Source organism: Fundulus heteroclitus, chromosome 15 (assembly GCF_011125445.2).
Source record: "Fundulus heteroclitus isolate FHET01 chromosome 15, MU-UCD_Fhet_4.1, whole genome shotgun sequence".
Lineage (NCBI taxonomy): Eukaryota > Metazoa > Chordata > Actinopteri > Cyprinodontiformes > Fundulidae > Fundulus > Fundulus heteroclitus.
The window spans coordinates 17,355,977-17,372,431 of NC_046375.1; positions in this window are offsets into that span (position 1 = coordinate 17,355,977).

A 16,455-nucleotide genomic window follows, 5' to 3' on the forward strand; every position below is an offset into this window, starting at 1 on the left:
AAGGAGAACATTGCCTTTGACTTAAACCGAGTTACTTTGCTCATATACCAACTCATATTTTTATTCACTAAAAATCAAATCCTAAAGTCCTAAATTGTCCCAGAATCGTGTCTTTGAAAATGCAGTTGTTCAGTTGGTTAAGAAAAACGGAACTACTTAAACACATGGATCTAATCTGAGGGTTTTCAGTGTTTTTTTTTTTTTTTGTTGTTGTAGAAATACCGAACACACTGTTAGCCGCCATGGCATTGAAAAATAGCAACCCATATTTCCCCCCGCTCCCTCCTTCCGTTTTGCTCTCCAGTCTTTCCATTTTCCCGGCAGGTGGTTTGAGTTGGGAGTGTGACCTGTGGCTAAACTGTTCCCATGTCAACTTTAGACAAGCTATGATGCAACAGAAAAAAGAAACGGTAACAGAGGGAGGCCTGCATGGAAAGTACCCCCTCCTCCCCAGTGGGTCCCTACACTCCGACACTGAAACATCCAAGAACGACGGCACAAAAATGCTCTGTAAATAGAAAAAAAAAGACGAAGTAGAAGGTCTCTAAGCACTGAAGATTAAAGTTACTACTTTATGCCTGTTTGATATTTCATTGGGTCTTTGTGATCGGCTCTACCTAATTTCTGAAACCTAAATAAATTTTTCTAGTACCTGTCATCTGTAGGCAAAACCTAGGACAGGACTTGTGTGACCTTTTTAATTAGTGACTTTTTTTTACTTTTTTTTTTTTTTTTCAGGAGTTTAAACCCTTTTTCCCCAATCCCAAATGGAGATTTGTGATGAAGCATTTTGAGTAGTTGATGAAGACTTTTTTCTCCCAATTATTAAATCAAAGGTTTAAGAGGATGTTTTATTCATTCCAAAGAAGCTGTGCAAATGTGTCTAATTTGCCTAACTCACCCTTGCTGTGAAGGGCACATTATTTTGTTTTTAATCAGTTTTACAAAAGTAAGAATTCAGTCCAAAAGTAAGAGTTCAGAGTGGATTTCTATAAAAAAAATTGTAATCATTACCACTACTGTTTAAATTTATTATATTATTAGATTTTAGGGAATCCTTGTGGTTTTTGTTGCCATCAACAAGCTTCTGGCATAATTTTGCAGGACATTTAAGCACTCCTCTTACCATGTATGGTGGAGTTTATTTGAATGGATCGGTTCCTGACGAGTGGATCCAGAGCTTAACATCGGGCCGCATGTAGCATCCTAAAACCAGTTTTGATGAATGTCTGGGATCATTGTACTGTAGGAACACCCAGCTTTAACCAGCTGGCTGTGGATCTGAGGTGAGTTGAAGGACTTTGAGGTATCCCCACATTGTGACACCACCACCACCATGTGTTGACGGGTTGTACAGTGATCTTGGGTTGGACACGTTTTTGTGCTAAATATTTAGCTTAAATCAGCTGTAATTTTTTTTTATCATTGACTAACTAATGCTTTGGCATTTTGTGGTAATTCTAATACATTTCCTTTCCTCTGATGCTGATAGTTAAATCGATGCAGTTAAAAGTTGGACACATCTGAGTTTTCCAATTGGACAATGACCTCAAGCACAAATACAAACTGGTTTTAGAATGGATAAAGCAGGCTTGTATTAAGCTACTAGAATGGCCTCCCAAAAGACCCGGACCACCACACTGATTTATGAACCATGCTTAAAAGCTGCATCTGTGTCAAAGAGCTCTACTGAGAAGACGGGTCACATATCAAGCAAGACTCATGACAGAAGCTTGTTGATGCTGAGGGACATTTAGCTAAACATTAGTGGGGGCTCATGTACAGTGTATATGTATTGAGAAAAATCCATGTTAAATTCAAATGTGTGTGTCTTTTCTTCACTTTTTAAACTTGTTGTAGATGTTTATTGTTGTGATTTTATCCCTGGTTCAAATGCATGGGTATGATATTAATGAGCCACACATGATATAAGAGTTACATTAGAGCTGTGAAATGTAGAAAAATCAAAGTGTTGATCTCTAATTTTAAAAAAAGTAATATTTTCCATTGCTTTAACAAAATATTTGGATTTAAATCACACTGAAATGCAAAAGTTATCTTTTGCGCCCCTGTTTACCTGAAACTGATGAAAAGGCGAGCCGCAGAGTAAGCTCTCGGCACCAATGTGACGGAAATGGAAAAATGAGGTTCAACAGCCCCTGTTGTGGTTTCATCGCTGCCGTCAAAATGTAAATGACATTTAATTTCATAAGTGAGATAATGTGATGAGGTAAGGGCGGTTAATCTCTAAATAATTGACAAAAAAGTACTGACACACACCAACACACACACACACACACACATACACACCTGGTTTGGATTCCCGGCAGTAAAAGCTATGAATAATGGATCTTAGTTTTCCCTGGCCTGAGGGAGAAGCTTTTAAACGTAATTTGTTGCTTTAATTTATTTACACAACCTGGCAACATCAGCCCTCAGGCTTGGTGCATTATACAGAGTTGAGCCACACCAGGAGGAAAGTGGGCACGTGCACACAAAATTATGACACTGCTGATGGGACACATCCATCTGTATCAGGTGTGGGGCATGATCACAAATTTCCTTGTGCGCAAACATGATGTCAGAGGCAACTTGTTCACACGCAAAGGAAAAAAAAAGTGATAATAAATGAAGCGATGATGATTACGTATTCCTCTTTGGCATTATCACCAGAAATCCTCCGTTTTCCCTTTTAGGCGCTACATGTGGTTTCAAGGTGTGAAAATAACAGCTTTCCCCCAGCAGATCTTGGAGTAGTTGTTTTACCACAACTTTTATAAAACTGTTGCATAACATTGAGTTTCACATACACTACTACACACATGCCCACGTGTATATCATCGCATCATGAACATGGAAGACAGAAAACATCCATTGACAATGAATGCAATTTAGGAAATTTGTTGCGTGCTGTAAAACGTTGCTTCTACATTTTCAACATGCATGTAGGTTCTGGAATAGAAAAGTATTTAATCTTCTGTTTTTCTTTAGGCTATTTCAGATAGTTTGTTCTAGATTCCTGTCATAGTCTCCATGTCCTGCTGCCTTTAGCTGCCTGCTCTGTGTTTCCGTTCAGCTAACATGTTTCCACCTGGTAGAAATGTTCCTGCGTCAGGCTGCCTCTGTTAGACAGCAGTTTATTCTCTCTTTTCTGTTACTGAATTTTGTTTCTGTTTTTCTACACAGCTTCAGATTTATTTAAATCCAACTCATAAGTTCACTGATCTAGGAACCTCCTCCTTTGTTTTACTTGATGGGTTTTTCCCTTCCCGTTAAAAGGGAGTTTTTCTCTCCACTGTCGCTTCATGCTTGCTCATTATGAGGGATTGCTGCAAATCCATGGACAATGCAGACCACTGTCCACTGTGTCTCTACCTGCGATAGACTGCCAGGTTCTGGCCATTTGTCAGGTGCTCCTACTTTCACAGGAGACCATTAACTACCATTACCTACGGTCGCCTTGAGACCTGCACCGGCAGTCTCTGGGTCGCTTTTGCCTCATCGGGGACAACCTCCGGGTTTCCTGCCTGAACTTTTGTTTTGCCCACTCGGGTAGTTGTAGTTTTGTTTTTTTGACTTCAGACCCTTCTAGATTCTCTACATTTCATTGAAAATACAGATTTGTCAAACAGACATGCAGATGATAAGTGCTGGAAGATTCATCCATGCCTTGATATGTTTTGCAAACAATGATTGGATGTCATCTCAGAGGAACACAACTCTGTTGATGAGCAAATGGTTTCCTTCAGGGGACACAAACCCAATAGGGCATTCCTCAAATTACTAAATTTAGGACAGCGCAGCGTGCATGCATCGCAGCCCTCTTATGATTGTACAGACAGAGTGGTAACACGAATAGTTTACTTGTATGAGTCAAATAGTGAACAGATCTGTCCTGAATGTTGCCTCAACAGATATACTATGACGACAACTAAACACCACTACGTTGGGATCTGTCGGAGTGACTCTCGATATTATGATCGTGGCCATATGGAGTTTTTTTTTACATTGATTTAACGTTGAAGGATTGCTGTGAAATATTAGTGTTGGATATGAGCTTGTGACTGACTTTACTATAGGACTTTACTATGAAATCTGACCAAAGTCACCCATGTGTTCTACTTTTCCTCGGTGGGAATGAGCCAACATTTAAATTTCTCAGGAAGCAAAAGTAACCAAGAAAAGAAAAACTAATAAATGGAGAAACAAGAATCTATATTGGCGTAGCTATTATTACCAGGTGGACATAATTCATGAGGGAGTGGGGATTCAATACAAATGAGGAGGTTGCAGGTTTTCTGCTGGACAGGTAAGGTAATTCATTCTAACAATAAAGAAACTGACATCACAGATATGAGCCAGTAGGTGGTGCTATAAAAAAAAAACGTCATAAATGTGTTGTGAAAGATCCAATTAGTGTAACTTACAACTTCCATAATTTTAATGAAAGGACAAATGGGTCTGGGTTCTTAAAAAACAACAGGAGTTTTCCATTCAGTGCTTATGATTAGAATCATTGCTCAGTATATCAAAGGAGGTTTGCCCTGTTTAAACCTTAGACATTTAATTGAGTGTGCTCTTGGCTGTTTACATGAAGAGTGAACAAACTGGTAAGATTAAAAGAACTGTCTGAGGGCTTCTAAAAGAAGATATTATTTTATGAGTCTGGTAAGGGATTTTAAAGGTTCTAAAAATATTTGAAATTGGCCGTTCCTCTGTATGGAAAACAGTCAACAAGTAAAGGATATTCAAAACGACAGTTAACAGGTTGAGGTTTTTGTTCAAGCAAGTTCACCACATGCTAAAAGAAGTCTCCAAAAACCTTAAAATGTCATTGCAGACTTACAGCAGGCTGTTGTAACAGTCAATAAGAAAATGAGTCTTGTTACAATCAGAAACAGACTGTGCAAGTTTAACTTTTATGGGACACGTGCAAGGAGGAAACCTTTGCCCTCAAAGAAAAACACTAAGGCCAGAATAAAGTTTGACAAAAATAAAGGACTTCTGGAACTATTTTCATGGAGCAGATGAGTGTAACACTGAAGTATTTGGTTACCAGAATAGAGGACATGTGTGACATAAACCAAATAACAAAGGGTGTCAAACTCCTTTCCCTGAGGGCCGGTGTCCTCCAGCTTTGCAATGTGTTCTTTCTAAGTTATGTTAATGATCTAATTATTTGATTCAGGTGCACTTGAGCAAAGAAACGTCTGAAAGTTAAAGTACACCAGCCCTCAATAACTGGACCTTTACGTGAAACACTGCCTTCCGGTGTAACAACCGTGTACCAACTGAAGCATATAGGGGCAGGTATTATGGTTTTGGGATGCTTTGCTGAGGAAACAAAACAGCTTGAGGAAAATGTGAGAACATCTGAAGCAGATCCTGCAACATGACAATGACCCAGAACATCCCAGTTTGTCGACCAAAGACTGGTTGAGAATTAAGAAACGGAAAAGTCTGGTCCTAGTCAAAGTCCAGATGTGGATTCTATTTAGATGCTGTGGGATGACATGAAACAGGTTGTACATGCAGGAAACCCCTCACAGCAAACATCTCAGCAAGTCTTCCTCAGATTGATGAGGCTGACAGATGCCTACAAGAAGTATCTCACTGAAGTTATTTCAACTAAACATATCAGGGGGGCTGGGTGTCCTAACATTTTCTTCAGTTAGAATATAACTTGTAATTTATGTATTTTATTTATTGAGTAAAACTGTGCTAATTGGTGATGTTAACATGTAGCTAACGGTAATTGAATTAATTGTAATTACTGTTTTAAATTACTCTTAGATTAAATTCTAACGTCTATACAGATATCCATATCTGAACACATCTTTCGGAAAAACTGATTAATTAGTTGTCTTAATTTTTTCCAATGACTGCATGCATTTATTTTACCTTTAACTGCCAGATTCAGAACTCAGTTTGTCCTCTTCCCTTTTTAAAAGCATACTACTATAAGGTTTAGGCTGCTTTGATTGGTCATTAGACGGATCAAAAAAGCATGAAATGAGGTTGTCGCTCTGTCCTTATTTGAAGAGGGAGAAACTATCCACTACTTTGTTCTGCAAATCTGTTTGATCCTGGTGCTGTTAAACAAAATAAAAGAAGACAGGACTATGAATAAGGAGGAAAGTATGTGTAACTTCTTTTGATGTGGATGTTGGATTGTGGTACCTTTTATTTTGAAAGGCTACATTACATAAAGGACACGGGGGAAAAAAATATTTCATTTATTTATTTTTTTAAACACACTTAGGGAGTAAAGAGAGAGTTACGTGGTGTCTTGTTGAAAAAAACAAGGTAAGAACTTGTGACCCAAAAACAAGCAGAGGGTTTTTACATTCTCCATCTGTTATCTGCTGGCGTTGGCTCTGGTCCACTGTGGTTTCTGAAGTCCACAGTCAATGCAGTGTTGTGCAATTATACACTGTTTAAAGTTATTCAATGTTTGATAAATAACTCTCTGTCTGTTAAGTATTGTCTGGAGGATTTCAGGACAATAGTTGAAAGGGATGAACTCGAGCACTAGCGATCTTTTTAACAGCAAACTCTGCACACACATAGAATAAAGGAGTGACAACTTCTCTTCAAGTTCAAGAATTTAATAACAGAAATAAAATTAACATCCAGAATACATCACTATATAATACTGTTTATCTGAATTAACACTATATTTTGATTAACAAATCCTCTATACTAGGCTAGTGAAACTTAACTAAACTGCTAAGCAAAATGAAGATAAAAAGAAGCTAAGCTAAGGAACTATTTACAAAAACACATACAAAAACAAAACACAAAACAAAGTGGTTGATCATCAGAATAATTCAGTGAATCCTGAATACTCCTAAATTTAACCAAAACGCCTTTAAATCAATATTAATATGCCATATTAATGTGGGAATAAGGCTCATAGCGCTATCGAACGATGGCGGAGCAAAACGAACAAGCCTTATGCTTTAAAACGACCGTATTTGAATAACCAGAAATTGGAAGTTACCAGAAGCTAATAGCATTTTGGCTAGCGGATCTTTGCCGCTACTTTAAAAGCTTTGGCTTTGATTTTTGTCAGGGTTCTGCGGGCTGCCCCAATCTGGGTGCAACCCTTTTTCTCCCTCTCTCATCACAGGTGCCCTTTGATGAGCAGTGAGGTGCGCAGTGGCAGGTGTTCAGCATTAAGCGGCGGTCTGTGGGAGTATATAAATGGATGGCTGCCAGCACAACACTGCCAATGTGTTGAGTGGTACGCCTTGAGTGGTACGCCTCTGTTGGCCACTGTCTTACGACAGCTTCCTTCCAAACGTTAATAATTCTCCCCTGTCTCTCAGGTATCTCAAGCCTCGGATTCCTTCACACAGCGCCTTGCGCTCAAGCTCCCGACAAACTGTCAAACAAGATTCTCCTCCGCTGATCTCCAGCTGGTAGCCGCCCTAAGGATCTCTCCATGCGTTCCTCCGCCTGACCCTACCACCCTCCATCCTTAACCCTATCTGCCTCAAAGCCAACTGCACCCCTTGGAACCCGCAGAACCCTCAAAACCGCCATCCCTGTGGCGAACTCTCCGTGAGCCCGGTAAGAACACACCGGTGGGTTCGCTACTCGGACCCACCCCTTTAAAGGGTCTAACCGTGTGCTCTCATTACAGACGCCTGACGTCCGTTATCTCAGAAGTAAATCCTGTGCCCCTCGTCGTCTCCTCAAGTCTCTAGCATTCCACCGTTCTCAGCAGGTTTTTACTCATTTGAATAAATCATAGTAAACCCTGACTTACTCTCCTGAGGGTTCTCTGCATGTGGGTCAAAAGCCTCAAAACCATGACAAAATTATTCATAATGAGTGGGCTGGATAACATAAACATTAATATCCCATCAATGTGTGAAACCCTTGTGGAGATAACGCTTGTTATAACCATAAAAACACACTCAAATCATATCAGCAATACCATGGTACCAAATGCTAGCATGAGCTAATTACGTTAGCTCTTTGTTAAAAAAAAAACATGTGAATGCATTACACAAACATTTCCAAATGATCGTGTAACCTTTCCCTCCTTCAATCCTGCACGCCTCATGTGAGTTCGGTCCACTTTGGTCATCCAAGGAAGGGAGCACTGAAAAGGGACAACGTCATTTCTTCACCACCGGCTAGTGGCTTATCAGTAGACATGTGGCCATGAGCTGACACGTGGTCGGGATCGGAGGCATGGGTTTCAGCAGATTTTTCCTCAGCATGGGAAAGTGGGTCCTTTGCCGGCCTTTCAGGTCCGTCTGGAGTCCGCTTTCCTGTAAAGGCTGAGAAGAAATAAACAAAGCTGTTTTTGGCATGGAGGGATCCTTTCCTCTGGCGTTTTACGCTGAAGTTAAGACAGCAGACTTAACTCTGATTTGCCCGGTTATATCCTCCAGACGAAGAGGAATTTCTCCCCTTTGCTGCCTTGTGGGTCTTTTCTGGCCTCGTGAGGCCTCATGGTTCACGCCAGCCTCCCTCCTCCTTTGTCTCAGGCAGGAAGAAGGTGAAGACTGGATCTCTGGCCATGGGTCAACTGAACAGTCTGAAGGGATTCTCTGACTGATTTTATTTTCCAGCAGGTCATGGCAACTGCCCATACTGCAAAAGGTAGAAAAAGGCTGGTTCAACAATGGAGATTCTGGGCTAAATTGGCCAATCAAGCCAGAACCCCACAGGCTGTTAAAAGGAAGATGAGAGACACCAGACCCAACAAGGCAGATGACTTGAAGGCAGCTATCAAAGCAATCTGGGCTTCCATTACACCTAGGCAGCGCCACAGGCTGATCACCTCTATGCCACGGCGCATTGATGCAGTGATTCATGCAAAAGGAGACCCAGGCAAGTACTGAGTCCATGAAAATATATTTTTTTAAACTGACATTTCTGTTTAAATATATATATTTTTTAAACAAATCTAAAATAATATTCACATTTTCTGAAACAATGAATTTTGGGTTTGTGTATTTGTGAACCATAATCATGAAAATTAAAACCAACACAGCGTTATATAATAAATGAGTTTCACTTTCTCAAGTGAGTGGGAAAAAAATAACTTTTTCATACGATTAAAATTTTTTGCTGTGCCTGTAGATTTTAAGATCTACAACTTTTCTCACCCTCGGATATATATTATTTAAGATTTTTCTCAAACTGGCACGTGTGTTTTATACTGCATCACATTACATAAGCCTGCTTTGATTGAGCATTTTGCATTCTATGTCCACTGGATTTCTAAAACAGATGTTAGGTTTGAAGACTTCACTTGTTAAATGTTCACAGGTATATTAGCAGACATTCCTAATAATTACCTGTCTTCATTTGTTGTCAAATTCTTTTTTCAGGTTGATAAACACCAGTGAGACCAGTTTATAAAAGCAGTAAGTGGACCTATTAATATTTGTGCAGCTGCATTTGAAGACGATTTAGTTTTATAGACCAAAGGCAATAAATGAGCAGCAAGTAAGGCTATTTCTATGAGTTGGATTAATTTAAGGAAGTCTGACATCTTAACAGAAACAAAAGTGGCTGTGCTAAAATATGTGACTTGGATGAACTAGAATATATTTATGTTTTCAAGGAGCATATTTATCTTGTTTTCTTTCTTACAGAATTCAATGAGCTCAATACCAGTCATACTCATACAACAGAATATGAAAACAGTTTTGCACTCAACCAACTTCTTTTTTCCACAAATGCTAAAATCTCCCCAGTAGAAATGCAAGACCCTCAAGGATGATGACATCATTTCTCTTCACTTTTAATCAATGAGATTTCACTTCAAAATGTGTATTGTTTAAAGCGTTGGATTCACTTTACAGCACTAAATCTTGGGTTAAACCCGAGCAGATGAGGGAGATAAGATAAGAGAAAGGATAAGAGACACCTTTATTGTATCACAATAGAGAAATTTGGAAATGACAGGAAAGGTCACAAAAGAAGATGGGGAAACACTTTTAAGATTAATTTAGCATGTTGGACACACCCTGGATGTGTCTTTTTCTGTGGTTATGGCTTTGCATTATATAGGCTTAATTGCAGTTTAAAAGTTTGATAAAAATATATATATAAGAATATTTTCAAAATCTACAAAATATAGTATAATGTTGATCTAAAAATGGCATTTGATTTGATTTTTTTGTCTTATTAACATGATCTATAGTCAACATTTTGAAGGTGTTATGTGTAAGAAAGAGAGAGCTATTACATGTCTTTCATGGTCAAATTTACATCTATGCTTCCTTTTTGTCACACTTATGCAGTAAATTTTAAATATCTTTTTAGTTGGAATTGTTCCTATTCAAGCTTCCTTATTAAATCTTCCATATTTATTAATTAATTCACACACAGCAGTGTTTTCACTTCATAGTGTTAGGATTATGCTCATCTGTGTATTGGAGTGGCTGGTAATACCACGGGGGGTCTACATAAATATATATGGTCACTTGTAATGACGCATTTGCCATTGAGTCCAAATTCCAATACTTCATTAGAGATAACAAGATAAATGTCATGACTTGACAAAAATGCCAGTGTGTTAACTGTTTGTTTTCATATGACTACTTTGAAATTTGGCTAATGATGTATTAGCCAAATTTAGTTTTTGGCAGTAGAAGTATGTTTTAGCTAAAAAAAAATACTCCTAATGCCAAATTTATATTTTTCCTTTAAACCTGGCGAAATGCAATGACTAGTACTTTAGGTGCTCTCTTTGCAGTTCTCTGATACTTTTTTGGCTGTCTGAACACAGCTTGCATAGCAGGATGCATAACACAGACAGACGGGAGGCTGCAGCCCCAGTAGAGTCTTTTATTGTGAATGTCAATGTAAAAGGTAAAGACACCTGCAGATTTGTTAGATCGACAAATAATGGGCACGGCCAATGAAAGACTTGTGAAATGCTCCACATAAAAATAGGCTGTTTTTAAAAATAAAAATAAAATAGCCAACATTTACATATGGGGGCCATATGGGTGGGCAATGGGCTGGAAAAACAACAGCAGACAAGACTATGTGGGTAATACAAGAGCCCATTTAAATTGCTTATATAAATTCAAAAGCTGTACCCGTATGGGTCCTAAGTCTAATTTTCTCATGACAGACAAAATCCACATAGGGCCAACATACACATGGCTGGGAACTGGCTGCAAAAACATAATGCCAAGCTTCTCGGCTAACTGTTGGTGTGGCTGACATAAAGTCACAGACAGCAGACCGTCAACATGTGTGATTTGTGTTAAATCAGGGACTCTGATACTGCTTATTCAAAAAATAAAAAGTGTTCAGGATATCCCTATATTGTCCAAAACCCATGACTTCTTACAATGACACTGCCTTTTGTCTTTTTTTCAACTGATTTAGTTAAACATCTGAAATCTGTTTAAAAGCAAAGTGCAGCAAAACTCAGTCCTCCCTGTTGTTTTCATTGAAGGACCCGTATAGTCAGATTACACATGAGGATATATATTCCATCCGACTTCCCAACCAGCTCCTTGTATGACAATGTTTGTCAGTGGAAACAAGCAGGATATTAAATTTGCTGGTGAGGTTTGTCAAATAGAGTGTGGCTCTCTGTCACTGCAGCACTGAAAGGTAATCTGTTTCTCCATGCAGCTGTCACAATCAAAGGGATCCCACTCCCATGTCTGCCACGCACCACGGCCCACATGGAAGAGACGGCACAATGACGCGCCTGGATACACCCCGGCACGTTCAGACGCACACGCCGACACCAGACGCGCACGCAAAAACACAAACCCCGCGACTTACATTTACACTCAAATCTCGCTGCCACTTGATGTCGTGCGCTTTCTTTAAGAAGCTTGGCTCCCGCTGTGAGCGCGGCAGCGAAGGAATGGACACAAACACACGCTGGCGAACACACTCCTGCACCAACACGGAGGCTGCACAGCACAATCCCACATGAAAGCAAAGCGCCAGCTGGAGCTCCGACCGACAGCATTTAAAAGAGATAAAAAGAGGAAATTATTTTCACTTTTGGAAAGAAAATCTCAGTGTTTTCTTTCTTACAAATTTACATGATGACTTGTTTGACTGAGACCACTTTTTTATTTCTTTACGATAAGTTAAATAAAAATGTGGGCGTGCCATTGTAAATCTAATACATTTCATGCACCTCCAATTCCACTGAAAAGGATCATTCAACCCATGGAGAGATTGTTTGTTGCTGCCTATGCACTGTAGCAGCTTTTTGCTGCAGCACCCTTCACTGTAACAGCCCCCCTATCCCCATCTCTCTCAGGGGAATCTGCCCAACCCTCCTTTCATGCTTTAGTCATCCTTCCTGGGCTGCAGCAACAACCCTCCTGGCTCAGTTTCCGAAACACTCACATTTAGAACTGTCCTCCTCCCCATTCTCCGCCCAACGTGTCTCACAGTAGCCCCCACTGGATCCACAAGGCTGATGTTTTCTAATTCAAACTCTTAAAGCTGCTCAGACTCACAGCATCAGTCCGTCTGAGCTCAGTCGTTAACCGGCCGCTTAGTTTTTCCACTACCTGCTGCAGGCTGGTTATCCATAACCTCCCTTCAGTCCGATCCGAAGTGTCTCTGAGTGTTACCCGTCATTTACTAACCCTTAATGATGCCCAACTCAAGCTCCCTACTGCACTTGGTGCATGCACTGTGGAAAAAAACGCAACATATTTTGTAGCCGAGAAAAAGTTTGAATCAAATCAGAGAGAGAATTACAAAATGGGATTAGGGTTTAGAGCTCAGAATAAAATAGGAAAGAGAATTATGGGACGATTGTGAAAATCAAAGGAGTGAGTGGGTGTGAAATGCACTGTTGTGCATGCAGAATAGCACGATTAACAGCTGCACGGTGGTCTTAAAGCAATGCCACAATGGTTTATGTTAGGTAGATCCAAAAAACATATGCAGCTCCCCGCAAAACATTTTCATACACCAAAAAAGAAAATTGTTTTGTTTTTGTACATATGTATTTAGAGATGTTTCTACAATAGTGGAGGACATCGTTGGATTGCTGCAAACAAGTATTGTATTGATGTGGGTGCTTGTTCATCAGCCAGGGGATGAGACTGTCTCTGTGACAGCTGATATTTGCAAATATTGCTCTGTGGAGCAGACATTAAGGTAAAAGTCTTTGGCGTTTGTGTGCAGGATGTGTGGGATCTGCAGAAATGTTAGCTGCCTGGGCTACACTTTTATTGTACAACTTAGACACTTTCATTTATAACATTTTTATCACACACATATGTGGGGCCTGGGCTAGGAAGCACTTGAGGTATCGGGAAGGGAGGGGGGTTGCAATTAAGTTAGCCTCACCTGCAGAGAGGAGCTGCCGCTTTCTGCAGGTGGTGCAATCGCCCCTCCTACTTGTGTTGGTCAGCTGAGGGCTCCTGCGCTGTGGGGGCCCTTTCGGATATCTTTTTTTTCCTTTTATGGAGAAACCTTGCATATACAATAACACTCTCACAAACACCCACAGATGATTGGATCCAGGTGCTTAAAGAAACATTTCTATACAGATAAACCATAAAGTTAGCTTTGCCTGCCACTAAATACATCATGTATTAAATAATACTGTGTTTCTTAGTGATGTTATCATATGAGTTGGCACCTGTGATACTTTTTCTGTTTCTTCTGTTGTTCTTTCTGTCTCTCTCTCTGCAGGTGTAGAAGCAGACTCCAAAGATGCTATCTTGTACTGTCTTTTTCCTCTTCTCTATTTCTGTCACCATTTTCTCTCTTTTAACAGTCTCCCTCACCTATATCCCTTCCTTTTTGTCGGTTTTTCCTCATTTCTGTGCCCATTGAATTTCAAATGATCTCAAAATAATGTCCAAAGTTTTTTGAAAGCGTAACAAGTGGGGTAGTAAATCAGTTGGGGTCTCTTTGGCACTAAGAAAACAATTCTGAGTGCTACACTGCCGGACAGAACATGCTAAAAAATGTTAGCTGCCCTTTTCTTCACCCTAGACCTGTACAAGTCCAGGATGTAGGGAAGGTCACCCCCTTATGATCTTCTCTGCAGTGCTAATTGTTTGTTATATTTTGGACCTGTCCTGTTTTGTAGATGAGCCAAACTACACAGTGATGGTGGACAAACACAGGAAAGAGTGAATGATGGCAATGTAGAGGATAACCAGCAGCTCTTGTGCTAGGTTGCACCCGAGGTCCACCCACCTCAGGATACTTTGTATTTGACCAGCTGTCCTGCTCCGGCTGAAGAAAAGCATCCACTCTGCATGATTCCTTCGTTTTACAGTGGAGATGGTGTGTTGAAGGGGAATGTGTACTGTTATAGTTGTCTGCTGCACATAGGGTTTTCCCAGTTGACCTTAAAGTTAAATTTTGGTTCTGTTAGACTAGAACACAGTTCCTCCACATGGCCTGTGGGTAACCGCAAACTGGACTTTTATTGGGGGGTTGTAATAAAAATAATCAAACCATGCGTCATTTCCATCGTCTTCACAATGATGCACTATTATGTGTTGGTCTTTCACAAAACATCCCAATGAAACACATAAAAGTTTGTTGCCGTAACATGACAAAATATTACTGTAAGGGTCTGGATGCATTTTGCAGTATGACAGACATAAGACATAAAGGACTTCCACAATAATATTCATTGTTACTAGGCGTCTTGAATATACCCCAGAGGAATTACAGACATTTGACTCATTAAATGTTTCAAGTTGTGAGTCGTTTCCCCACAGGAAAAATTTGTATGCCAGGCAGTCGTGTTCACATTTCTGATCAAACGGGAAAATGTGACTCTTACCTTGAGAATGTGCTGTTGTGATAGGCTTGTTAGATGTCAGTGACTTTGTTTCTTATTTGATTATTTTTATTTCGTCAGATGATGTGTTGCTTTTTTTTTTAGATCTTTTAACCTTCTTCGTCTTATCAGACAGCTTCTTTTGCTGTTATTTTCTCATTTCTGTATCCTACGGGTCTAGCTATAACTGGGCTTGTGTGTGGCTGGAGAAACTGAACCAACAAGGTTCTGCTGAAGCAATTCCTTCTGTCCAAAAGCTGTCAGTTAAATCATGATCAAACAATGATCTTGTTTACTTTTTCCACCTGGTCAGATTTGTTTGGGGAGATTTTTTCCTTGAAATGAAATCTTTTAGAATCTGCATTTTCTATTTATTGTGGCTATCTGATATAAAAATTTGTTTGTTCTGAAACATTAAGATTTGACCAAAAAAAAAAAAAGCAAAAAGAAAGAAATCTAAAGAGGGTGCAATTATTTTTTTCACTGCACTGGGAAATTAAATGAACACACTGCCTTAGTCAAAAACAGCTTGTTCTAGATGTCCGTATCCTGACTGTGTTCTCCCAATTTAAAGGTTTAAAATTAATGTTAGTCATGCTATTTTAAATCAGTCGTGATGAAAGGTGTGACAAGGAGACTATAAGAACACCAAGATCGTCTAAATTCACAAAATTCGCCCTCTGCTGGCCCTCAAACACAATGCAGCTTCAAGTCTGGCAGCCTCTTTTAAAATGGGAAGCTAATTTAAATCCTCCCTATGTTCTTCAAACACAGGACTGTCATGAACTTACATTATACATTTACACTATAAACATTTATTTACCCTTTTGTGGAACAACAAATTACATTTGTAATCCGTTTCCCTGCTGTTTTCATTGGAATCGTCGGCCTCACCGTCAGCACATCTGCATTGCCACCGTGGGCATGTTACCTTCCTGACATCAGCATTCTGCAGAATGCACTGCCGCTTATCAGGAGCTCCTCAAAGAGACCTCAGCATGGCTGTCTTCATATTGCTGAAATGGAGATCAGTTAAAGCAATTAATTGATTAACAAAATTGCTGCATACTTATTTTCCAGCCAATCCTTCAGCAGACTAATCAATATTCCAATCGATGCTTCATCCAGAAAGGCGGATGCTCTGTGGTGACCCTGCAGATTTAATGTCATTACACATGATATGGATGAAATGTAACTCCTCAGATGATGGTCCGAGTTTACTTGACCCATAAACAAAAGAAAACCCAGTGAAAACATATTGTAGCAGCGTGCCTTCGGCTGTCAGTCAACAGCAATATAAGCAAATTATGTTGAGATTGAGACGCCTATATCCTTCGCCTCCCTCCTTCAGCCTCAATTCGCAGTAAGTGAAGGGAACAGAGTGCTATTTAATCAAAGAAAGTGTCACATTAATTCAGACAAATCCAAGCAATCTAGTTTTCTAATAAAGCTGTCATATTTGCATCCGGTGACTTACACTCACCCACGTTTTTAGATTAATTCCAGTCGCAACCTTTTGATTTATGAATGAATAATTCTGAGGGGATGTCTGTGCGTGTGTGTGCATGTGTGTGTGTGTGTGTGTGCGTGCATGCTCGCGCACGCCTGTGTCTCTGTGTGTGTGTGGGTGTGTGTAAGAATAAGCATCTACAAAGCCTCAATATTTATTTCTGAAAATCACA